Source organism: Ambystoma mexicanum, chromosome 11 (genome assembly GCF_040938575.1).
Source record: "Ambystoma mexicanum isolate Mex_15411 chromosome 11, UKY_AmexF1_1, whole genome shotgun sequence".
Taxonomy (NCBI): Eukaryota; Metazoa; Chordata; class Amphibia; order Caudata; family Ambystomatidae; genus Ambystoma; species Ambystoma mexicanum.
Window position 1 is genome coordinate 644076995 of NC_090934.1, and position 26219 is coordinate 644103213.

At 51.8% G+C, this 26219-nt stretch overlaps 1 protein-coding gene across 1 annotated transcript in view; it reads right to left on the bottom strand.

Annotated features, from left to right (window-relative positions):
- Nucleotides 1-26219, bottom strand: part of SLC5A12 (solute carrier family 5 member 12) — a 346093-nt gene that overhangs the window by 158995 nt on the left and 160879 nt on the right. The gene's annotated exons all lie outside the window — the stretch shown is intronic.

Consider the following 26219-nt stretch of genomic DNA (forward strand, 5'->3'; position numbering starts at 1 on the left):
CATCTTAGTGTACATTTGCAAAATGTTGGAATTTCATGGATAAAAACTGAAATGGAATTGTGAGGCATGCTGGGCATTAATGAAAAGGCGTGACCCAACAGCACAAGCGCCAACATTTAGTACACAACATTGGGCAACTTACAAGATGGCAATCCATTTTGTCTAGGATAAAATGTGGGCTCTTTATGCATAATTAGTTGTCACCTGGATGCCTGGTTCTACTTTCAACTTTGATGCCATCTATTACACAGCACGGGGACCTTGCATTGCTAAAATTCTGTAATTGCAACCATTTCAGACTGGCATCCTAAGAAGTATGTGTATATATGGTGTACCCACTGAACAATGCACACATTCAATTATCTTGGTATGGTTTCAAGAGCAAGATATGCAGATCCAGCGTGATACAGATCCATCATTTTTGTTTTGGGAACATCTACGTGGCCATGTTCTGCATTTCTTATGAGCGTGCAATAATATTGCTGAGTAAATATGAAAACAGATTTTTAATATAAGCAAAACTGTGCAAAAATAATCACTCACTGCAGAGACCCAATGTAAGTCTTCCAAGAGGTAGACGATCTAATAAAAAATTGTAGGTCCTGAAGAATGAAGGATAGGTAATTTCAAATGACTGCAGGGTTTGTAAGATTAACATACAATAAATGCACAGCATAGGTGACCCAAACTTACCCGCGGGTTCAGTGGCAAAATGATGAAGCACCCATGGCTTGGCAGTGGGACACCATATCCATGAAGCAGCTGCCACTGCAATTTTGCAAACTTGTCTAAGAGCCCTGAACAAGACACATTGACCGGCTAAAGCTGTCATCCACTGGAGTCAGATCTACAGATAAGAAGAGTGCCTGCGACTTTTACTTGCCAACAAGAAATAGACAACACAGGACACACAGGGTCCTGCACACTGCTTCCACCCACACACTTCCACTTATATGAAAGCATCAGCAGTACCAGCAGAATAGTACTATAGGAAGGCTTTTGTCAAGAGAATAGTAACCAAAAACCTGTGTGGTAAAAATAATCCAAGAGACCCAATGATTACTGCACCACTTTGCAAGGGAAAACAAGGTTTATTACATGCAACAAGGTATCAGATGGTTGCGTATAATCAAACTTACATGGAGCCTGCCACGCCCCGAGAATGTACAGGTTTTATAGCGGAAAACCACAACTCAGCATACATAGTTTACAATGGTATGCCACTACCCTTATTGGCTACCACCTATAGAACATTCTATTAACCCTCCAAATTCCCTGGTCCGATTGGCCACACCTTATCCAAACCCATTCCTCCATTCACGTAGCCCACTTCGCCATCACCATTAAATCCAGGTACAAAATTGGCTAATAAGTAAATTGTTACAATAGATTATGACCATCACATGATCTGCACCCCTCCAATCCAGACACATTCAAAGTAAAACTGCAGAGGCCAACTCTGCTTTGATAAGACATGTGGCCTTCTCATTATAGCAGACACCATGGTGCACACAAGCAGCACTCCTGACCTTGTACTGAATCTATTGGCACAGCCTCTACTCCTCCTATCCCAAATCACAGACCGTTCCAGACATGGCTCTCCCTTATCTCTTTCAGATCCCAGTTGCCCAGTAATGACGTGACCAGGGCACCACTCTTGAGTTCAAATTTCAGGCATGTATTTGCTTTTGGTTATGAGTTTACTTGTAATTCAAATGAGATGACCGCTCCTTGGGTGAGGGCAGAAGTGCTCTAAATGTTTGCCTGGCCTATTGGCATCACAAAACCTCATGCCCTATTCTCATGAATTTCTCCTTCATGGGTGCATCTCTACCTGCCCTCCCCACAGCTAACATTCTATTCCCATCACATTCAGGCCCTGCAGCGGATACAATTAGCAACTATCTGCCCACCGTGGGTGCCTCTGACCTCGGCTCCTCTCCTGGGGGACATAAGAGGGACTTATCTTGGGACTGAGTTAAATGGAGCCACAGCTCCACATCAAGACTGGTCTCCTCATCATGTACTAGGCCTTGAAATCCAATATGTCGGCACTGCTGCCATGTTAACATGCTGACCTCACTCCTACCACAGTACCTTGATGACTCCATCTTCCGCCTACTTCAGATCTTTCCTCACAAGCACTGAAAAACATAACTTGGTATATAACTACAAAACAGAGGGCCCATGCCACTGCCCTATCTATTACCTCTGCATGCATTGTGAGAGTGTGAGGTTTAGTGCTGATCCGCTGCGGGGCTCTGTGGATGACCGTTTTCTGGTGTTGAAGCTTCATTGCCTTTGCTTGGATACTAAACACACAAGGACGTTAACAAACAAAGAAACACAATACTAATAAGTGTTTTCTTTGCTATTGCAGTCTGTGTTGCTGACCCCGCCTCTACTCAGCACTACTTATTCACGTGCATGCGGGCATTGCACGCGCATCGTTAGAGTGCGAGGTTGAGTGCTGATCAGCTGATCAGCCGAGCAGTGGGGCGGACCCGAGCTTGCATAGCAGTCCAGAAGTTTTCTGCTCTTTGAGCGACAGTGCTTTCACGTACATGTTGAAAAGAAATATGCCCGCTGAAGTCGAGGACACGGTGAAAAAAGGCAATTAGCAATCAATCAGGAGAGCAGGATACAAAAGCTTAAAGTCATAACAACGAAAGCTATGAATAAAACGAACAATGGACTTCGTTTCAAGTCAGCTGGGTTTGATATATGAGATTTATGGTCATCAGGTTGTAAGAACATACCAACTGGCGTACGAGCAAACAATGAAAAATGGAAGGAAGTAATCCGTTCGACTGTGCCCGCCCAGCAGTATCTGCCTATGTAACAAATGCAGAGTTATTGGAGCTCCTCTCCCAAACGCAGAAAGAAGTGAGTGATCTTTTGGGCAATAATGAACATGTGGAGGGAAATGCAGGAAATGAAACTGACAAGAAACTGCCTCAGAATTAAATCTTGTGTAATGACGACCAAGAGAGGGGAAATGTTTTAATCAACAAAGAAATGGCACCGAACAAAATCGTTGCACAAGTGCATGACAACAGAGATAGGTTAATATTGATGTATTCTCAAGTAGTGATAAATGGTGTGTGTAAATTGCAAGACAATACTCAGGATTCCAGCAATATGAACAAGGGGGAGTATGAGAACCTGACAGGCGCTAATAATGGATATGAAAGGAATAATGATGTAATTAAATGCACTGTTGATAGAAACACGTGTGGTAACATAGAAAGGGAGAAAGGGGATGAAATGTATGTTCCAGAAACGCAGAGGAATCAAGTGGAAGGAATAGCAAATTTAAATGAAACCCAACACGAGTTAAATCTGTCTGCTTCTGCCATTTTAGGAAGCAGAGCGAAAAACCCAATTTTGAATTAATCGGGTTCAACAGAGGATTCATATATTAGACCGACTCTGAGGCCATCTTTTGGTTTTAAAAATCCAAATGTCCCTACACACGACATCACGTTAGCAGCAATGAGCACAGGCTTGTACAGTCTCAAGAAAATATATGAGCATATGGAGCAAAACATGGAAAACAGCACTAAGATTCTAACCATACTAAGTAACAACTTTGAAGTGGTACTAAGTGAATTAAACCAAGAACATTTAAAATTGCAGAATATAAAGATTCAATTACAAAATGAGGAAAAAAAATCGAGAAATAAGTTGGGCAGTTTTTGAGTCCAAATGGAAACAAGGAGTTGGCTCGGAGCCTACGGATATACGTGGTAATAAAACGCTACCTAAACAGATTGGGGACCAAGAAAATGTGACTACTGAAGAGCCTTTGAATATAGGAAGAGGTCAAAACAGCATAGCAATACATGAAAGTGTGAATATGGAACCGTCTGTACAAAGGGATGTAGATGAGGAGGTAGAAAACACTAATATGGAGACACCACAAGTACAAGAGGATATGTATGAGATTTTTAAGCCTCAGCGCAAATGCAAAAACAGAAAGAATGCATGTAAGAATGGTAAGAAAAGCAAAAATCTGACTAGAATGAAATTCAACAACCAAAATACCAACAAAAGAACATTTCTAAAAGGGCTAACTATACCACCTATAGATGAAACTAACACAGGCTAACACAAATAGTTCAAGCAAGATAGACAGAATAGAAGTAGTGGAAATGATATTGAGTGCCAAGGAAACAAACCGCTCCCCGGTTTCAGAAAGCATGTGGGGGCGTAAATGAACTTAAGTACATATACATTAACAACAGAAAATATAAATGGAGAAACAGAAAAAGATGATTTTGATCTGATGAAAATGGTTAATCTGAATACCCATAACACCCAATCCTTTAAAACAATGATGGAAAAAAGGAGAGGTCACCTCCTATGATGATGGAAGAGACTATGATAAGCAAGTCTTTAAAATAAAGGATCCTCAAAGAAATTAAAAGGGGGAGGAAGTCAAAGAGTCTAACACAGGGGGCAATAAGGGTAGTGAAGCCAGGTCCACAGAAGAGGAAGAGATGTGCTTAAACAAAACATTTACAAAAGTGATGACGGACAGAAGAGATCATGATTCGTACCCTAACAGAACTACCATTTTAGCTGCTCTACACACAATTAAAACGTTGAGAGAAATACAAGTGAGGGATGTTGAAATGGTTACTATAAAAAGAAATAGGAGGATGGACACAGCAATGATATCTGTGCCCTCTTTAGTGGTAAGAAAGTTATTGTGGAAGGAACGCAAGTGTGTAAGAAATAGAGGGTTTGACATTCAAATACTAAAAGACAAAAAGTATCACAAAACTAAAAATAAAGAATAACAGGGAAGCAAAATGGAATTTAAAGTGCATGTAATAAAGTTCCAGGGGGAAGTAGGGAAGTTGAGAATGCATGCCTACCAACAAGAGACCCCGGTGAATAACAAAGGAAATGAAACAAGCAAATGAAGTTGGCTAATGAAAGCGAGGAGAGAACTGAGTTATAAAGAGAACCAATACAGTATACATATAAGTGAACAGGATAGCATATCAATTGCTAGCTGGAACACAAGAGGGTACTCTCACCTCAGACAAATTGAACGTGCTAACATCTTAAAAGACTATGATATAATTCTGTTACAGGAAACATGGATGACTGTCAAACCAACGTGGCCGAAGTACCAGATCTGTTGGTTACAAACCTTGAAACAAAATAAAGGAAGTACAACTATTGGCTTATAAGCTGCCTTAAAAATGACTACATCAGCAAAACTTATCCAATGGGACAATCCACATCCTAGTATCCAATTATTGAAGTATGAATGTGATAAACAAAAGCACGTTATGTCTCCTAACATGGCAATAATGAACACTTATTGGAACCCCGTCAACATAAGTGAAAGAGATTTTACGAAGTTAATCACAGATGTGATGGAAAAAATTGACACTGATCCAATGATAGGTGTAACAATACTTGTAGGTGATTTAAATATAAAATGCATTATTAATGATGATAAAATAAGGTCAGATAGAGCGGCAAAATGGCTAAGATGAATTGACGGGAGAAATATGATGATGATAAACGGAAGTGTAGAAAGTGATGTGCCTGCGAGGCCAACTTAGAAAAACAAAAAGTCAGAATCAATTATAGACTATGTGTTCATATCTAAAGGGCAGATGAATATGATAAACAGGTTTAAGGTAATCAACTCAGATTTAAGTGATCATAATATATTAGCTATAACGTGTGTTAGTTATACAAGTCTAGAAAAGATTAGATATAAACAAGTATTGGAAGTGATCTCATGCCTCAATAAGATAAAATTGACAGACAAGAAATGAGATAAGTTATTAGAAAACATAACCTCGAATAAACAAGGAGATTATGTATATGCGATCTTACAAATTAAAAATAGAAAGAACGAAAAACGACAAGAACGTGAAATTGTGAGTAAGACCTTTGATCCTATCATTAAAATTAAAAAAGAGAAAAAAGAAGAGCAATAAGAAATATCAATGTAAAAACAGATGAACAATATCAAGTGAGAAATTGAAAATTAACATGAAATATAAAAATGTCATTAAAGTTCAAAAAAATCAGAAACCTCAAGACCAAAATCAACATTTTTTTAAGAGTCCTGGTAACAAAATAAAGTGCCCACATATGGCAGCTAATGATAGGGCAGAAACAGGCACATTACCCCACACATTAAACAATATTGGAGAATAAGGATGGGTGGAACATTTTACCAAGGTGTTTCAATGTAGTAGTGGAGAGACAATTGCAGGGAAAAAATCACATCGAAGAGAACCTTTTAAAAAATAGATGGCCATACAAAAATTTAGTATTTTGAGGACTCCTGGACCCACTGGAGTCTCCAATGCTACATTAAAAACCATGTAAACAAATGGGCCAAGATATTGTTCCACATCTTTGAAAAAATCAGAAGGACAGGAACGATACCTAAGTCTTGGAAACAATCAATAATTCTTCATCTTTTTAACAAGGTAAATAGGCTAAATCCCATGAATTATAGACTGTATTAGATTTGGCATGCAAAATGTATGCCAGATTTGTATTAGTGTCCTTTAACAAGTGGCTAGATGAAAACAATTTAAAAAAACAATGGGTTTTATAGTGGGAGTGAGGACTACTCCAAATATACGACTCATGCAGGCACTGAAACATCAAGCGCTGGAAGTAAAAAGCCCTACATATGCTGCATTATTTGATTATAAACAGGCATTCGACACAGTTTCTCGCAGTAAATTGTGGGAAAAGTTACAAAAAGCAGGGTGCCCGATATACTTAGTGGAGTTAATAAAACAATTTTATACAAATACATCAGTGAGAGTAAAATTAAATATAGAAGGACATCTAACAAGATCAATTACACCAAATCATGGGTTGAAGCAAGTGGGCCTATTGGCGCCCACCTTGTTCGACTACTACATAAGTGATATTGAACATGGAAATGGGTAAAGCTAGATTTTTCCTCCAAAATGTAACCAAACAGTGGTAAAACATCTGTTATATGCAGATGATTTCATAATATTATATCAAACACTGATAGGACTCCAAAGATCCCTGATTGCATTACAAGAACATACTAAGAACAACAACTTAAAGATAAACCCAGAAAAATCAAATATTATGATAATGGGAGCTTCCAAAAAAGCAGGCAAAATATTGAACGGAAGATAGAGGGGTGACAATTGAGTTAGTGGAGTATCTCAAATACTTGGTTATAAATATGAATATTAGCAAGACTGAAATACTGTATAAGGAAGAATTAAAATACAAAATGAATGCAATGATATCTCAAGGAAAAATGATTTGCAAGAAGTATGGACATTTTTCAGATATACCCATGATTATTTACTACAACCAAAAAGTTATTCCCACAATAACATACAGAGCAGCAAGAAAAACTATGAAGCGCCATCCAAAATGGGCTGCAATAGAGGGTAAATTCTGGAGAAAAATAAACAGATTCCTAGTAGTTTTTCAGTACAGATTATTAGAAGAGAACTAGGACTAACACCACTAGAAGCAGTTGTGGATTGGAATAGATTGATATTGTACGGCAAATTTAAAAATAAAGATAAATACAAATCTTCAATAGTAAATATAATTGCACAAGCATGGGATAGAGGGGGATTAAGGGGGTAATTCATAGAATTCAGCGCAGAAGTGGCGCACGCGGCTGGCGCACAGTGTGCGCGTGCGAATCCCTGCGCCAGCCGCGTGCGCTAAAATCCATTTCCGCGCACAGCGTATTCATGGATTCCAGCCACCAAAACCAGCCGTGGCGCACAGTGGCGCAGCGACCCTGCAGCAGCGCCAGTTACGCCCCCAAGAACACCTCTCGCGCAGGGATAAGCCATCAATATACCCAATCCAGCGCAAAGGGCTGCGCTAACCCTGTACCAGCACGGCAAGCGGGCTACGTGTATCACTGGGGTGCGCGGGAAGTACCTCACGTGATTGGCCCCGTGCGAGCAGGGTATGCGTATTTCAGGGGTGCGCGGGAAGTTCCACACGCGATTTCCGCAGGGTACGCGTATCTCAGGGGTGCGCGGGAAATGCCACATGCGATTTCAGCAGGGTACGTGTATTTCAGGGGTGCGCTGGAATTTCCACACGCGATTGGGGGTATGCGTATCTCAGGGGTGCGCGGGAAGTGCCACACGCGATTCCATCAGGGTACGTGTATTCCAGGACTGCGCAGGAAGTTCCACACGTGATTGGGCCCGTGCGAGCAGGGTACGCGCATTTCAGGGGTGCGCGGGAAGTTCCACACGCGATTCCATCAGGGTATGTGTATTACAGGGGTGTGCGGGGAGCACCACACGTGAATTGCACGTGTGGGTCCTCCCAGGTGTTCCCTCTACACTCTCCACGGCCCCTGCAGGTGGCTCACACCACAGTGGCCTACCCTGCACATGTCCTGCAGGCACACCATCCACCATGGCCATGACCCCCAGCCAACCCACATGTCAACTTGCACTACTGCCCACCAACGCATGTCCCCCTGCACCCCCAGCCACCAGGGGCACCCTCCACCAGGCCCCCACCCATGTCTCCCACCACCCCCACCCCCCAGCCACCAGGGGCAGCCTCCACCAGGCCTCCACCCATGTCTCCCACCACCCCCACCACCCCAGCACTGTGGGGCACCCACCACCAGGCCCCCACCCATGTCTCCCAGCACCCCCACCCCCCAGCAGTGCAGGGGCAGCCTCCACCAGGCCCCCACCCATGTCTCCCGCACCCCCACCCCCCAGCCACCAGGGGCAGCCTCCACCAGGCCCCCACCCATGTCTCCCACCACCCCCACCCCCAGCACTGTGGGGCACCCACCACCAGACCCCCACCCATGTCTCCCACCACCCCCAACCCCCAGCAGTGCAGGAGCAGCCTCCACCAGGCCCCCACCCATGTCTCCCAGCACCCCCACCCCCCAGCCACCAGGGGCACCCACCACCAGGCCCCCACCCATGTCTCCCACCACCCCCACCCCCCAGCAGTGCAGGGGTAGCCTCCGCCAGGCCCCCACCCATGTCTCCCACCACCCCCACCCCCCAGCAGTGCAGGGGCACCCGCCACCAGGCCCCCACCCATGTCCAACTCATGTTCCCCACCCCCCACCCCCCAGCACTGTGGGGCACCTGCCAGCAGGCCCCCACCCATGTCCAAATCATCTTCCCCACCCATGTCTCCCAGCACCCCCACCCCCCAGCAACCAGGGGCACCCACCACCAGGCCCCCACCCATGTCTCCCACCACCCCCACCCCCCAGCAGTGCAGGGGTAGCCTCCGCCAGGCCCCCACCCACGTCTCCCACCACCCCCACCCCCCAGCAGTGCAGGGGCACCCGCCACCAGGCCCCCACCCATGTCCAACTCATGTTCCCCACCCCCCACCCCCCAGCACTATGGGGCACCTGCCAGCAGGCCCCCACCCATGTCCAAATCATGTTCCCCACCACCCCCACCCCCCAGCCACCGGGACAGCCTCCACCAGGCCCCCACCCATGTCTCCCACCCCCCCCACCCCCCAGCAGTGCAGGGGCACCCACCACCAGGCCCCCACCCATGTCTCCCACCACCCCCACCCCCCAGCCACCAGGGGCAGCCTCGATCAGGCCCCCACCCATGTCTCCCACCACCCCCACCCCCCAGCCACCAGGGGCAGCCTCCACCAGGCCCCCACCCATGTCTCCCACCACCCCCACCCCCCAGCAGTGGAGGGGCAGCCTCCACCAGGCCCCCACCCATGTCTCCCAGCACCCCCACCTCCCAGCCACCAGGGGAAGCCTCCACCAGGCCCCCACCCATGTCTCCCACCACCCCCACCCCCCAGCAGTGCAGGGGCACCTTCCACCAGGCCCCCACCCATGTCTCCCACCACCCCCACCCCCCAGCCACCAGGGGCAGCCTCCACCAGGCCCCCACCCATGTCTCCCACCACCCCCAACCCCCAGCCACCAGGGGCAGCCTCCACCAGGCCCCCACCCATGTCTCCCAACACCCCCATCCCCCAGCCACCAGGGTGCAGCCTCCACCAGGCCCCCACCCATGTCTCCCACCACCCCACCCCCCAGCACTGTGGGGCACCCACCACCAGGCCCCCACCCATGTCTCCCACCACCCCCAACCCCCAGCAGTGCAGGATCAGCCTCCACCAGGCCCCCACCCATGTCTCCCAGCACCCCCACCCCCCAGCCACCAGGGGCACCCACCACCAGGCCCCCACCCATGTCTCCCACCACCCCCACCCCCCAGCAGTGCAGGGGAAGCCTCCACCAGGCCCCCACCCATGTCTCCCACCACCCCCACCCCCCAGCAGTGCAGGGGCATCCGCCACCAGTCCCCCACCCATGTCCAACTCATGTTCCCCACCCCCCAGACCCAGCACTGTGGAACCTGCCAGCAGGTCCCCACCCGTGTCCAACTCATGGTCCCCACCACCCCCACCACCCAGCCACCAGGGGCAGCCTCCACCAGGCCCCCACCCATGTCTCCCACCCCCCCACCCCAGTGCAGGGGCACCCACCACCAGGCCCCCACCCATGTCTCCCACCACCCCCACCCCCCAGCCACCAGGGGCAGCCTCCACCAGGTCCCCACCCATGTCTCCCACCACCCCCACCCGCCAGCCACCAGGGGCAGACTCCACCAGGCCCCCACCCATGTCTCCCACCACCCCCACCCCCCAGCAGTGCAGGGGCAGCCTCCACCAGGCCCCCACCCATGTCTCCCAGCACCCCCACCCCCCAGCCACCAGGGGCAGCCTCCACCAGGCCCCCACCCATGTCTCCCACCACCCCCACCCCCCCAGCAGTGCAGGGGCACCCTCCACCATGCCCCCACCCATGTCTCCCACCACCCCCACCCCCCAGCCACCAGGGGCAGCCTCCACCAGGCCCCCACCCATGTCTCCCACCACCCCACCCCTCAGCCACGAGGGGCAGCCTCACCAGGCCCCCACACATGTCTCCCAGCACCCCCACCCCCCAGCCACCAGGGGCAGCCTCCACCAGGCCCCCACCCATGTCTCCCACCACCCCCACCCCCCAGCACTGTGGGGCACCCACCACCAGGCCCCCACCCATGTCTCCCACCACCCTCACCCCCCAGCAGTGCAGGAGCAGCCTCCACCAGGCCCCCACCCATGTCTCCCAGCACCCCCACCCCCAGCCACCAGGGGCACCCACCACCAGGCCCCCACCCATGTCTCCCACCACCCCCACCCCCCAGCAGTGCAGGGGCAGCCTCCACCAGGCCCCCAACCATGTCTCCCACCATCCCCATTCCCCATCATTGCAGGGGCACCCGCCACCAGGCCCCCACCCATGTCCAACTCATGTTCCCCACCCCCCACCCCCCAGCACTGTGGGGCACCTGCCAGCAGGCCCCCACCCATGTCCAACTCATGTTACCCAGCCAACATGTCATCACAATCTAGATCCCTGGTCCCTATGGTCAGCCTCCAAATGCAAAATACCCACCCGAGTATTGCATCCACCCACTCATAATTTGCAATTACATCACAGAAGACCAATTGCAAGTTCCGAAACAAACACATTTCCCTCACATACACCCAATGGGTGTCAGTGAATCTCAAAACACATATCATGAAATGCATGAAACCAATGAGATACCACACATTGAAGTTCACCAAAAAAAATATGTATTAAAGGAAACATAAATAGAATCAAAAATGAAGAAACAGAAATGTGAATGTACAAAAATTAAAAGAAGCATGTCCGTGAAAAAAAGCAAAACCAAAAATAAAATTCCAAAGTAATGTTGTCCAAAGTCAATGTCCACAAAACAAAATCCAATGGGAAATAAAAAAGAAAGCCATTGCTCCATGGTTAAAATGTGAAAAAAAAATACAATCCAACAGTGAACTATGTACATGGGAACAAGCCAGGGTCCATTATCCCAACAAAAGAAAGGAAACCTATCTAACTACACTAACTAATAAAATAAACTATATACAAAAATGTGGCCAATGTCCGAAAGGTCCAAATAAAATCAAAACAAAAATGAAACCTAACACTACCTACATAACTATGTACAAGGGCAGCGGGCTAGTTTCACGGCTCACTTGTGGATGTCCCGGGCCAGGGCATCATCGAACTCCTGCTCAATGTCCCGGAGGCGGTCCTCCTCCATGGCCCCGAGGGTCCGCAGGGCCGTCGACGTGTCCACCTCCAAACCCCTGCGGATTGCCTTGAGGCACTCGGCCCACCTCAGGGCCCTCCGCATGGAGTTCTCCGCCCTGAACATTGTGAGCCGTGCCTCTTCCGCCCGCTGCCGCTTCGCATCTATGGCGTGGCCCAACCGCTGCCACACGGAAGACACTCTCTGTCCTGGGTCCTCCTGCCCTCCGGCCGATGCCTGCCCCTCCGATGTTGAAGTCCCACCAGGGGCAGACTCCACCAGGCCCCCACCCATGTCTCCCACCACCAAGGCCCCGAGCCTTCATGGCTCCCACCACGTTGCTGCTGCTGCTCTGCCTCTGCCCGTGCACTGCCTCCTGCTGCCTGCACATCCTCTGCCGGCTGGGGAGCAGTCGTAGATGTGGCCACCCCTGCTGGACGTCCGACTCCCGACTGTGGCAGGGATGCCTCCTCCACCAGCCTGGCTGCACCGTCAGAGGCAGCTCCACAGGGCACCCAGGTGACTGATGGGTGGGAAGATGGCATGGAGGACAACTGGCGTGAAGGGGGTCCAGTTGAGGAGGGGGTCGTAGCAAGCCCCATCAGACAGAGGAATCCAGCCTGGGTGACCTGTCCCAGCAGGCTGACGTGGTCAACGAGCCATTCGAGATGACGTGCAGTCTCCTCATGAAAAGAATGCAGGTCACCTCCCATGGCCCGTTGACGCAACGCCACACCAGCCAGGACAGGCTCAACCCGGACCCAAATAGCCACGTCCGCAGGCAGAGGAAGGCCAGTTGACGTGAGCTCATCCCCTGCCTGAAAACGGGTCTGGACGTAGGCATCCCTGCTGGTGCAAGATGATGCAGGGACAGGATCAGGGACAGGATTGCACACAGGCACCTCCGCAGTGGCCTGTGCTGCCTCCTGTCCCTGGTCCTGCACTGCACCACTAGCACCAGTGGGATCCCCACCTCCATACCCCTTCTCTGGTGCTTGCACGGCCTCCTCCTCCACCAAACCCCCACCAACCTGGATGACTCCGTGCCATCTTCCCCTGTTGGGCCCTGTGGGGTCCCAGCTGCCCCTTCTGCTGCCGAGGAGTCCAACTCCAACCTCCGCCTCTTGGACCTCCCCCCGGCAGCTGCGGCCTGGGACGCGGCACCGGACTCCTCACTCCCCGACGAGATCACACCATGGGAGGGGAGCCGGGCCTTGCGTCTGGCGGTGGGATCCCCGCCACTGTGCTCCACAGCACCTTTTCCGCCCTCTTCATCAGTTGACGCTGCAGACAGGGAGAAACAAAACACAGGCATCAGGGCACTGTACAATGGACACATACACATATGACAGTTGTACATGAGTGGCATTGGCAAACCTCAGACATGTCATCACAATCCCCAACACACATGTCATTACAACTCGCACACATGAGCCATACCACAGCCATATCACAACTGCCACCACCATCCATACACATACAACAGCATGAGCAGCCAAAGGTGAGCCAGACATCACATGCAACACAGGAAGTGCACCACACATGTACACACACCACCACACTTGCATGCAATTGTACACCTCTGCCAAGTGTCGCAGTGTTCAGACGGGCATCCATGTCACATCTGCCAATCAGGCTTCCACATACCGCTGTCACATGCATCCATGTTGCATCACTGTTGCACCCTTGTCAAATACACACACATGCACATGTACACAGTGCTGATACATGCAGCCGAAAACAACATACATGCGTGACATCACGGACATGTCTACTTACATACACATTCATCCAAACGTGTGCCCACACAACTGCATTTGGCATGCAAGCCTACACACACAAGCACCATCCATGTCTCACACATTCCAGTCCTCGCATGTGTTAGCCCCACGGCCCTGTACACCCCCACCCATACTCGACCCCATACAAACAGATGTGCAACCTGCACACTACTGAATAATCACCACACGCACTGCTCACAATCAGGATGCATGTACACTCACCGCTCGACTCCAGACGGGTCTGCCTCTCAAGGACCTGGACGTGGAGCGCTGGGGATATGCGTTCCAGGACCTTCATCTGTTCTTCCGACAAGTGGCCCCGGCGCCCCTTGGCATCCGCTGCCTTCAAGAGGCGCCGGGCCTTGTTCAGGGTCATGGACCTGAAGTCCTCCCAGCGCTTCTTGACATGTTGTAAGTCGCGGACTGCCACCCCCTCCGCATTGATGGCAGTCACGATGTCAGTCCAGATCCGAGTCCGTCCTTCCTTGTCGGCGCGGGTACTTCCGAAGAGGGCATCATACTGCCCCAGGACTTGCTCCACCAGGACACCAACTTTGGTGGCACTGAAGCTGGTGCCCCTCTGCCTCTCTGGCCGGGGGTTGTCAGTGGTCTCAGATGGTGTTTGCCCCGACATGACAACCCCAGAGGCAGGGGTGGGTGGGCAACTGGGTCCTGGGGCTGGGCTGTGGAGCGATGGAATCCCAGTCGGGAGTCTTCGGTTCCAGCAGGGGTGGTCACAGCAACAGCACCCCTGGCTGATGTGCAGGCAGCAAATGGCAGGGCACGTGGGCAGCAGGCAGTCAGGCAGCAGCAGATGGCAGGTGGGAGCGTGCTCGGGGCTCTGGGGGGCAGTAGTTCGGCCTTCTGGGCAGGAGCGTGGTCTTCCGTGTGCTTACGGGTGGCCAGCTTGATTCAGAGTGATTTGGCACGTGAAAAATCTGCACGTCAGCGTGCAATTCGAGGAAAGGCTCTTAGCGCGTAAGCGCGTCTGCACACATACGCATTTTCATTGGACAGAAGGCCCCTCAAGCGCAAGCGCCCCTGTGACGTGACGCGTGCAGACGTGCATGGCCATTTCAGCGCGTGTGAAAAAATGCACGTCCGCGTGTAATACGAGGAAAGGGCCCATGCGCGTAAGTGCGCGTGGAAAACTGCACGTCCGCGTGCAATACGAGGAAAGGGCCCATGCGCGTAAGCGCGTGTGAAAAACTGCACGTCCGCGTGCAATACGAGGAAAGGGCCCATGTGCGTAAGTGACGTGACGCGCGCGTGCGTTTCCCTCAGCACGGGTTAAAGGTGAGCGGGCCCAGCAGTTCGCTGTACGTGCCTTTCGTGGAGACCGACGTGTGTTGCTGCTTCCTGTTGTTTCGCGCGCCATCACAACTTCACAGCTATCAAGGACGTATCTCTTCTTTTGGCGGGGGTATTGGCTATGCGTGTTTTTCTGCATCGCGCTAGTCAGACGGTGAGTCGCACACGCTCTTTTTCCCCACTGCGGGTGCCCCTGTGTATCGCACCATTTTCGATGTCATGGTAGCCTGCGTGTCCCACGCGTACGCGTTATTCGTGTTACTGGGTGCCACCGCGTACTGCGGGAGGTTGAATCCACGCACGTAGGCTGCAGGGTTGCGTGCACGGTTTTACTGCAGTTTTGGGGTGCCTGAGCGTTGCGTGACCCATCACCACATTACCGGGGTCACATACAGCCTTGCAGGTGAAGGGGGGTTGTTAACATCTTGCTTCCCACCCCCTTAACCCAAATTGCCCAGGTCAATTGTGGTGTACACCTCCCAGTGGCACCACTCCATCTGTGCCAGCACTACTACATCTGTGCCATGGTTGGGGGCCACCAAAGGTGAGGGGCGCCTCAGCTGGGCGTACTCCTTGTGGCGGGCGTGGTCGGGGACGTGGCCGTGGTGACCAGGTAGAAGGGGGACTCCAGGGTGTCCAGGGCAGCCACAGAGGGGGAAGAGGCAGGGGTGCGCCACATGAGCACAATGTTGTGCCATGTGTCGGTGCAGCCATGCCACCACCCCCTGTGGTTCCGGGGGATGCAGCTCCTGCATTTGGCACTGGCACCCGTATGACCCGGCAGTCCGTTCCATTGACTGCCACGGGCCCAAGGGTAGTGGTAGCTGCAGGTGCAGCTGTGGACACTGCCACCCAGGCTCAGGGTCTGCCAGCACAGGCTGTGTTGGCACTTGAAGAGCATTTGGTAGATCTCCAACAGGCCAGGGGGGAAACCATAGGGGCAGGCCGGGCTGCTCAGACCAAGACACGTGTCCCTGGGGCAGTCATGTCATCTGCTGCCCCGAACAGCCGGGTGTTGGCAAGTGCAGGGGCAGATGCACCCAACAGCACCCCGGTTGTGAGTCTGCCAACCAGGACCGCTGCGGTCAATGACCCTGCCACAGCTGATGTTGCTGCGCAGGGTCCATTAGTGGGCACCCAGCTGCCACTGACACAAGTCAGGCCTTTGGTCATCCCTCTACCTGCCACTCCCTTGGCTCAATCCACCGAACCCACTGGCCATAGTGGTCAGGGCGGCATTAGCCAGCCAGGGTCTGCGCCACAGTCCAAGAGGAGGAAGGTTGCACCTGCAGCACAGGCTGGGACCCCACACACAGCCACGACCTCCTGCACGTCGAGGAAGAAGCCTTTCAGTAAGCAGGAACTGGACTTCCTCCTGGACTACGTGCGGGGCCACAGCCGTGACATGCTAGTGGGCGCCAATAGTCAGACTACGGCTGCCCAACGTGACACCTACTGGAAGCATGTTGCGGAACCTGTCAGTTCATTTGGCCATGAGGTGTGCACAGCGCAGGACTGCAAAAAGCATTGGAATGACTTCAAGATCAGCACTAAGGCCAAGCGTGCCTCAAATTACAACTTGACTCTGGTGACTGGCGATGGGCCTGCACCAGAGGAGGAAGAACTCACTCCGCATGAGGCTCTCGTTGCGGAGTTCATACCACCTAAATTGGTCGAAGGAGTGGGAGAGATGCTGGACTTTGATGCCCAGTCCAGTGAGTGTTGATGCATGTTTGTTGAGGACGTGTGTGTTTCACTTGTGGGATGTGTTTGCATGATTGCTGCTACATGTGACGTGTACATGGTTCTGATGTGTAAGTAATGCAATGCTACCGTCATGCATGTCTCCTCTGCCTGCATGCGGGACTCCATGTGGGCATGCTCCCTGTCCCCTCCTCCGCCACTCTGCACTCCAGTTCCACCTTTGCACTGGTCTGCTTCAATCTTGCCAATGTGTAGTTTCTTGTTCATGTGTCCTGTGTAGATGCTAACTTCCAGCGTAGAAACTCCCAGACATATGCCGTGTGGTACAGCCTTAGTACTCGATGCAGGGTATCTCACTTGTACTGTGCATGGGTCAGATGTCCCGCAGGGACATGAGTGCCCATTCATGCTCCATGTGCATTGCACGCATGCCCCTATGTGTCCTTGACTGGAAGATCACTGTAATATGAGTCCTTGGTTACATACATTGCCTGCCATCTCATCGGCCTCCCCATGTCAACTGTGGCTCAGTCCTGCGTTGTACACATGTTTAGGCCCTGACAATCTGTGTGGCTCACAGGCCTCACCCTGTTCAATGGCCAATGACTCTGTCCAACTCTTGTGTCTTCTTCACACGTGGGCGGCCTCCGGAGTTTTCATCATGTGTCTTGCCCACTGTCCCAGCATCATTTGCAGTGTTGTAATTTGAATCACATTAAGCTGTTGATGCCAGTCAACACTGCCTGTCAATACACAGGTGTATGGTCAGCCTTTTGATACCATGCTAGGCATCCCTGCTTTGGTACTGGGGTGGAGTGGTGCTTGGTTTCTAGACATGGTACACATTGAATGCACAATGCACGTGATGTCTGAATTTGACATTGCACTGCCTTCACATTTCCTGGCACACACCATGGAGTGCTTGTACATGTAGGTAGTGAGTGCCGTACACATTTTCTGCACTGCATAGACCCACTTCCATGAAAACTGCCACCTTTCAACAGGTCTGATCACAGAAGCTATTCAAAGTAGACCCAGCATGCATGCCAGGTCATTTGTTGTGTGTCACATGTCTGCCGGATGCCTTTGCTGTCGGTGTGTGTGTGTGTCGTGTGCTTCTGACATGTGTAGTGACCCTTTTCTCTTTTTCAGATGATGACGCAATGGAGGCGGAGGATGGTGTTGTCATGCCAGACACAGGGTTGGTAACACCACATCAACCCGGCACTAGTGGGGGTCGTGGGGTGGTAGGCCACGAAAACCCCCAAGTGCTGCAGTCCATCTTGTCTCTGGCTGCCTATGAGTCCAGCCTTGATGACGATTCTGACGTCCATGTTGAGTTGGATGAGCATCAAGTCCATGTGTCATGGGTGAGTGATTCTGATGTGGACACTCCTCTGTCTGCGACACCTGCACTGAGGGATCAGACAGTCTTGGTTCCTCGGCCCGTGGTGGATCGGGACGCAGGGTCACCCTCCACACCAGTCACTGATGTGCCTGGGACATCACATCGACGGGGGCATGTAGTCGTGCTGCCGCAGGCGGTGCCAACACAGCGAGGACCCCCGGTCCTTGGGTCCCGCAGGGGTCAAGCCCGGCAACGCGGTCGCCGCGCGCAAACGCTGTATACTGAGTGGGAGCAAGACATGACTGCCAATTCCGAACGGCAGGGGGCAGCAATGGAGAACATCGCTGAGAGCATGGAGCGTGTGGCCCGATCTGTGCTCCCCCCAGCTAGGCAGGTGCTTCTCCAGCAGCAGGCGGTACGGTCCACGGCCCGCTTGCTCAGGCTGGGCATGGCGGCCTCAGACAGGGCACACCAGGCTGAAATGTCGTCTCTGCGTCAAGCAATTGCTGCTCGCGCAGAGGTGCACATGGATGCCCTGAGGGAGGAGTATGCTTCCCTCAGATCCACTTTGGGTGTCCTTATGATGTCCCAGAGGCAGCAGGCAGAGGAGAGGTTTGCACAGCTTGAGCGTACCATCTCGGCTGAGCTAGAGGCTTGCCGGGAGGTGCAGCGGTTGTCCAGCCAGGCCTTGCAGGAGGAACTCCGTGTTACACGTGCTACCTTGCAAGAGGAAGCACGTGTATCACGTGAGGTTCTGCATGCAGACCTATGTCACATCGCCACACAGAACCAGGCTCACCCGTCCGGCAGATTTGCTGCCGACAAGGGGCAAGCTGCGGCTAGGCATGGCCAGGCTACTGTGCCACGTCCTCCTTTCCAGGATGAGCCAGACTCGGACGACCATCTATCTCCCACATAGGTCGTGCTGTGCAGGCGTTGAGCCCATGAAGGATTTTTTTTTTGGCTCAGCATCATCGCATGTGGATGTTGAGCAGCACCCTGTACCTCCCCCCTCCTGGGTGCCTCCCCTCCCCCCCGGGTCGTATGTGGCCATTTTTGATTTTTCTTTTAGTTTAGTTAGTTAAGTTTCTGTTTGATAGTTAGTTTAAATAGGTAATGTAGGTTGTCCATAGTTAGTGTAATTAGTTAATAGTTGAGTTAGTTTAAAATTGCTAGTCTATTGTGCTTTCATGTGACGGTGTGGTGCTTTGTGGCTTTTGAAAGCATCCACTGTCTGTTCCAGCTGGGCCCTTCATGGTTGTCTTGTGTATGTGTTTGCTGCTTGGGGTCCTTGACTCACATATGCCACTCCTGCCTCCCTTATCCATGGGCTCGCAAGGATAGTTCGGTGTTACAGAATATTACACAAGGGCTTTGGACTGTCATATCTGTGGCATGTCTGGTGCTGTGTGACTTGTTTGACACCCCTAGTGGGGATGATTTAGGTGTCATTGTCCACTGTTCAGCTTTTGCTAGATGGGGTGTGTCATGATTAATGTGGACATTGATTGCTATGCATTGTGTAGTATGTTTCATATCTTTCCTGTACACGTGCTTGTTGCAATTCATGCTGTAGATAGTGTTCCACACTTTGGAGGTGAAAGACGGACTGATGGTGTGATTCGTGATGTGACTCTCTGACATGGTCAAGTAATGAGATGCCTGATGAGACACACACAGATGACTTTGAAGCATTAATCATGTGTTTCATGCCCTTTCTGCAGGGGGATGAGCCTCCAGAGCACCTTTGCCAGCAGACATGGACCATTGGACGACGGAATTCTCGACCCGTGTGTTGGTGCCCACATGCACATGTGTGCACAAGCAGAGGCACAGTGATTGCAGACCCACATCCTAGAACTGCTGACATGTTCCAAGGAACTCCAGGCAAGGTGAGCATCACAGGGGGGCCACGACACAGCAAAGCTTGCACCAGGCGAGTTGCACATGCAGGCTTAGTCACAGGGTGAGCTTAGACGAATATTGGTGTTGAAGCACACAATGCAGCTCAGATGTGTTTGTGGGCTGATGGCTGTTGATAGTAGGGTTGTCTGGGACACATGCAGGGGCAGTGGCACATACCCTCCGGTACACTAAGGTCCATTGAGGCACTTGTATCAACCATGTAGCCTTCCAAGACATGGAAAGGGGCAGCTCACAGGGACATACAGCAAGGGAAATATTCGGGTGCAGTGCATGTCTTTTCCACGTACTTCATGATAAATGCACTGCCAACTTTGTTTCGGTCATGGTGGTACGCAACTTGCTCTGTAGTCATGGCTTGCTATATGGGTCTGTCTGCTTACCCAGGGAACATTGCATGTTGTGTGAATTGTGACACATTGGTGTTCCATTTGCCACGCACCCACCAGCTGCTGACTTACTGCATTGACTGTGTATGACCCGTCACAGGGGTGATGTTATATATGGGTACGAAGCATCGAGCACAGATTGTCTGTTTGTAGAGTAGTTTGTTGCTATGGGGCATGTTTGGTGTTGTGTTTTTGTGTAATTGGCACATACAGGTTGTTGACTGTGGCTCTCTTTGCAGCATTGCAGTGCTCCTGTAACCGGACCTGAGAGTGCGCAGGCAGGAGGCCAGCACTCAAAACCAGAGCTAAGTGTCTTGTTGTTTTTCTTTCGAACTGCTCTGCATAGGCTTGCTGGGGAGTGTACTGATGCATGGATGTATGTGTGGGTCAATTTGGTATGTTTTTCTCCCTAATCACCCGTGATCCTATGCAATTTTGAAACCTGTACCCTCTACCCGGTGTTCCTGCTTCCCGTGCCTATCCAAGCAACGTTCCCTGACCCTCTTTCCCCACTGGGGTTGCGGATGCCTGTGTAAGCCCCGAACTTGCAGGCGCCAAAACCCTAGAGGGGGTGGTTGGTTCGTACCACTCCTGAGCCTGGACTACAGAAGGCCATGACAATGATGTCCAAGTTTGTTTGGATTGTGTATGTGTTCATGCAGGTTGTACATTTTCGTGCATTCCCTAGTTTTATGTGTCATTCCTCCTCCCCTCTCCTGCCACTCATTCCAGTCATCCAGTGTGTCAACACCTGTCCCGACTGCATATCCCTGAACCTCATTCCCCACCAGGGTCTCAGGGGCCTGTGTGAGTTTGACCTTGCAGGCACCCGGGACATGGTGGGGGTGGTTGTTTCATGACACTCCCGCGCCTGTACAGGGGACCTGTGACAGTACACATCCATTCATGGTGCATCATCCTATGTCATGTACCACACATGTCTCACATCCTGTTGTGACATTGTTTTGCTGTGCTACCTTGGTTGTTGCATCATTGTGGTAGTACTTGGCCTTTGTGAGGTACTGCTACGTCAAGTCATCTACTGGAGGGTGTTCGGGTTCGTTTTTATGCCTTGGATTTTGTGATTTTGGAAATGAGTGTGGATTCTGAGGGTTCAGGCATCTTTTTACACACAAGGTGGGAGATGGTGACGAAGGGTAAAGGTGATCCTGTGGCCAGGTGGAATTGAGGTTTGGAGGCTCCATGACCCAGGTGCAGTTGTTCAGTGGGTCATGGTCATTTGTGAGGGAGGGGGGGGTTGTTGTTGATAGTTGCCTTGCCCTGCAGTGTGATGGGAACTCTGACATAGTAATGGGGGTATCCTATGTACATGTTGTGTTCTGCTGATCAATGCCTGTTCATGTGTTGTGTTTTCCTTTCAGGTGCGAGGGGATAGTTGTGGTTTGACATGCTGGGGTGTACACATGGTGGATGTTCACATGTGATGTGTAGGGAACACTTATGGTCACTTGAGTGCACATGCATATGTGGAGTGCATGTCCTTGCAGAACCACACACTTGCACTCTGATGCACTACATGTACTCCCACCCTTGCATATCCACGTGTACACTGTTTGCCTTCTGGTGCCCACTGTGTCCCGGCAGCACATGTTCTGTGACCGATCATGGATCCAGTACATGCCTAATTTGATGTTTGATGTGGTCTGTCACTTAGATGTGATGCTCAGGGTGTGCATCACACACAGTGGCTGTTCACTGTGCTGTGCGCTGAGCAGTGTGATGCATGAGTAGGACACTGCACACACGAGCTGCAGTGTTGATTTTGCAATGCATAATGTGCATGTAGACAGGCATTCATTGTGATGTTACGTCTACGACTGTTGTAATGCATTTGGAAATGACTTATTTTGGGTGGGAGATTTTGTTGGTCTGTCATTTCATCTGATTCCGGGTCAGGCATCATTGTCCGATGCCACTGTACATTTAGGACATTGCAATGTGTACCTTATCGTTACTGCGTTGGTCTATGGGTATTGCTTGCCATGTCATGTTGATATTTGGGAGGGTTTGAGTGACATGACAGTGATGGCCATGGCCTGTTTTGCAGGTGTGTGTGATGCACACCTTGCATGTCCGGGTCATCCGCTTCTCAGAGCAACTAGCTGGGGGTAGATTTCTCTCCGCAGCAGGGCCCTCCCCCTGGAACAGACTTCCTGCCTGACTTGAACTTGAGGGAACCATCTCCAGTTCTGGAAGCACCTCAAGACCTTCCTCTTTGCTTCTGCTTACTCTCTGCCTCTCCCTTGCAGAATTCTTCACTGGAACTGCACAGGAGCTGCAACTGGGCCACTCTCACCGACCTCAGTCCCTGGCCCAGCCACTCTCCACTTGCACTGCCTCCCTGGCAACCCCTGCACTGCAGTACTGTCTCTCTATCCCTACAGCCCTCCCTTCCCAGCACTTGTCTGCACTTACCTTTGCAGTTGCCACCAGGCGACCTATGTATTATTTTTCTGGGCTACTTCCCCTGTACTGGACTCCCCCCACCCTTCCCCTTGCACTTTTTCCTTCCCCCTACCCCTGCACTTGCACGATCTCAATGACACCTGGCCTAGTAGTACCGTTCTCTGTGTTCCCTTGTTCCCCCCTCCCTGCCTCATTGCGCCTTGGAATACTTGTGTATGGCCCATATCATGTCATATGTCATATGTGTGCCTTTTGGTCACACAGGATAGCTTGTGTTTAAGTAGCTAGGGATGCAGACGATGTGGCACTTCCATGGCAACTATCTCAGGGTGGTAGGGTTGTGACAGTTGACTGTCTCCTTGTCATCATCGATTGTCACCTGGTATGTGCCAGGCCTGTGTGCACTCCGCAGGGGTGGGAGTTTAGGTGAAAAATGTGGCCACAAGCTGGGTCCGGGCTTCCTCGCCACGTGCCGTGTCCCCTCCCATGGGCAGCACCTGTGCCTGTGGTTGGGGATGTGGGGGCACCACCATGTCCACCGGGACGCCCTGCCGTGTTGCAACATTGTGCAGGACACATGCTGCCACAATGATCCTGCACACTACTGGTGGTGCATAGAGTAGTTGCCCACCAGAGCGGTCAAGGGAGCGGAAATGTGACTTGAGCACTCCGAATGTGCGCTCCACTATGCCCCTGGTTGCAATATGGGCGGCGTTGTATCTTACCTGGGGTGGTGTGGTGGGGTTCCGGATTGGCATCATCATGTGGTTGCTCGGAGGGTAGGCACTGTCCCCTGGGGAGGTGATAATAGTTGAGATTATTAGGGTTTGGATATTTGTCTGTGTGTGACTTGCATGCATGTGCAAGGGCATTTGTACTGACCTAGGAGCCATGTGTCACCATGCTGCCCAGCTTCCAGGGCTCGGCTCAGCGCGGACATTCTGTATATGAAACTGTCATGGGTGGAGCCAGGGTAGTTTGCATAGACAGAGGTGATGATTCCCTTTGCATCACATACCACCTGTACATTGATGGAATGCCAGTGCTTGTGGTTTCGGTAGATGTGCTCAATGGCCCTAGGTGGACGTAGGGCCACATGGGTGCAATCTATGGCACCGAGCACTTTGGGGAAGGGTGCCACCCTGAAAAAATCCAGGACAACGGCCTGCCTTTCTGCGGGTGTTCTGGGCATGTATATGTGCCTGTGGACTGAGGGTGCGCTGTCATGATTGCCAGTACCTGGTGTAGGCAACGTGACTGCGTGGCCTGTGAGACCCCCCACTATGGCAGTGGTCCGCTGAAATGACCCAGTGGCCAAAAAATGCAGGACATTGAGCAGCTTCTCCAAGGGGCTCAGTGCTTGGGAGCAAAGGGTGGGGGATGTGAGGTCATCTTCACACTCCCTGACCAGGTCTAGGATGATATGGGGTGGAAACCTATACCTGCCGTAGACCTGGTCGTCAGGCATCCCAAAAAGGCTTGTCCGTGGTGCGAAAATGCGTGCCCTGGCTATTCTTCTCCTCCTGCGGTGTCCCACGATCAGTGCAGCGACAAATGGGGCATTCATCCCAGCTGTATATACGCGTTTGTTGTTTGCGCGCACTTTTATACTGTGCGCGGGGACGCCTCCGCCTGCCTTCGTGTGGGCGGATGCGTTGACACCTGTGCACGTCTTTTGCCGTGTGCGGGTTTCCCGTATTCGGATACGTGGTAAGACTGTAGGTCCGAGTGTCATCGCGTGTGATCGGAGGGGAGTGAGCGTACACGCGATTGGCCTGGGTATGTGTTTTTCGAGGTGCGCGGGAAGTTCCACATGCGATTAGCCTGGGTACGTGTGTTCCGGGGTGCCGGGAACTTTCACACGCGATTGGTGGAAATCCACGTGTGTTCTGTCATCACGTGCAATGAGGGAAACACCCGCGCGCGTCACGTCACAGACGCGCTCACGCGCTAAGGGCCTTTGGTCCAATGAAATCGCATATGCGTGCTGCCGTGCATATGTGCTAAGGGCCTTTCCTCGTATTACACGCGGACGTGCATTTTTTCAAGCGCGCTGAAATGGCCATGCACGTCTGTATGCGTCACGTCACAGGGGCGCTTGCGCTTGAGGGGCCTTCTGTCCAATGAAAATGCGTATGCGTGCAGACGCGCTTACGCGCTAAGGGCCTTTCCTCGAATTACACGCTGACGTGCAGATTTTTCACGTGCCAAATCACTCCGTATCAAGCTGGCCATGCGTAAGCACACGGAAGACCACACTCCTGCCCAGAAGGCCGAACTACTGCCCCCCAGAGCCCCGAGCACGCTCCCACCTGCCATCTGCTGCTGCCTGACTGCCTGCTGCCCACGTGCCCTGCCATTTGCCGCCTGCACATCAACCAGGGGTGCTGTTGCTGTGACCACCCCTGCTGGAACCGAAGACACCCGACTGGGATTCCATCACTCCACAGACCAGCCCCAGGACCCAGTTGCCCACCCACTCCTGCCTCTGGGGTTGTCATGTTGGGGCAAACACCATCTGTGACCACTGACAACCCCCGGCCAGAGAGGCAGAGGGGCACCAGCTTCAGTGCCACCGAAGTTGGTGTCCTGGTGGAGCAAGTCATGGGGCAGTATGATGCCCTCTTCGGAGGTTCCCGCGCCGACAAGGAAGGACGGACTAGGATCTGGACTGACATCGTGACTGCCATCAACGCGGAGTGGGTGGCAATCCGCGACTTACAACATGTCAAGAAGCGCTGGGAGGACTTCAGGTCCAGGACCCTGAACAAGGCCCGGCGCCTCTTGAAGGCAGCGGATGCCAAGGGGCGCCGGGGCCACTTGTCGGAAGAACAGATGAGGGTCCTGGAACGCATATCCCCAGCACTCCACGTCCAGATCCTTGAGAGGCATACCCGTCTGGAGTCGAGTGGTGAGTGTACATGCATCCTGATAGTGAGCAGTGCGTGTGGTGATTATTCAGTGGTGTGCAGGTTGCACATCTGTTTGTATGGGGTCGAGTATGGGTGGGGGTGTACAGTGCCGTGGGGCTAACACATGCAAGGGCTGGAATGTGTGAGACATGGATGGTGCTTGTGTGTGTAGGCTTGCATGCCAAATGCAGTTGTGTGGGCACACATGTTTGGATGAATGTGTATGTAAGTAGACATGTCCGTGATGTCACGCATGTATGTTGTTTTCGGCTGCATGTATCAGCACT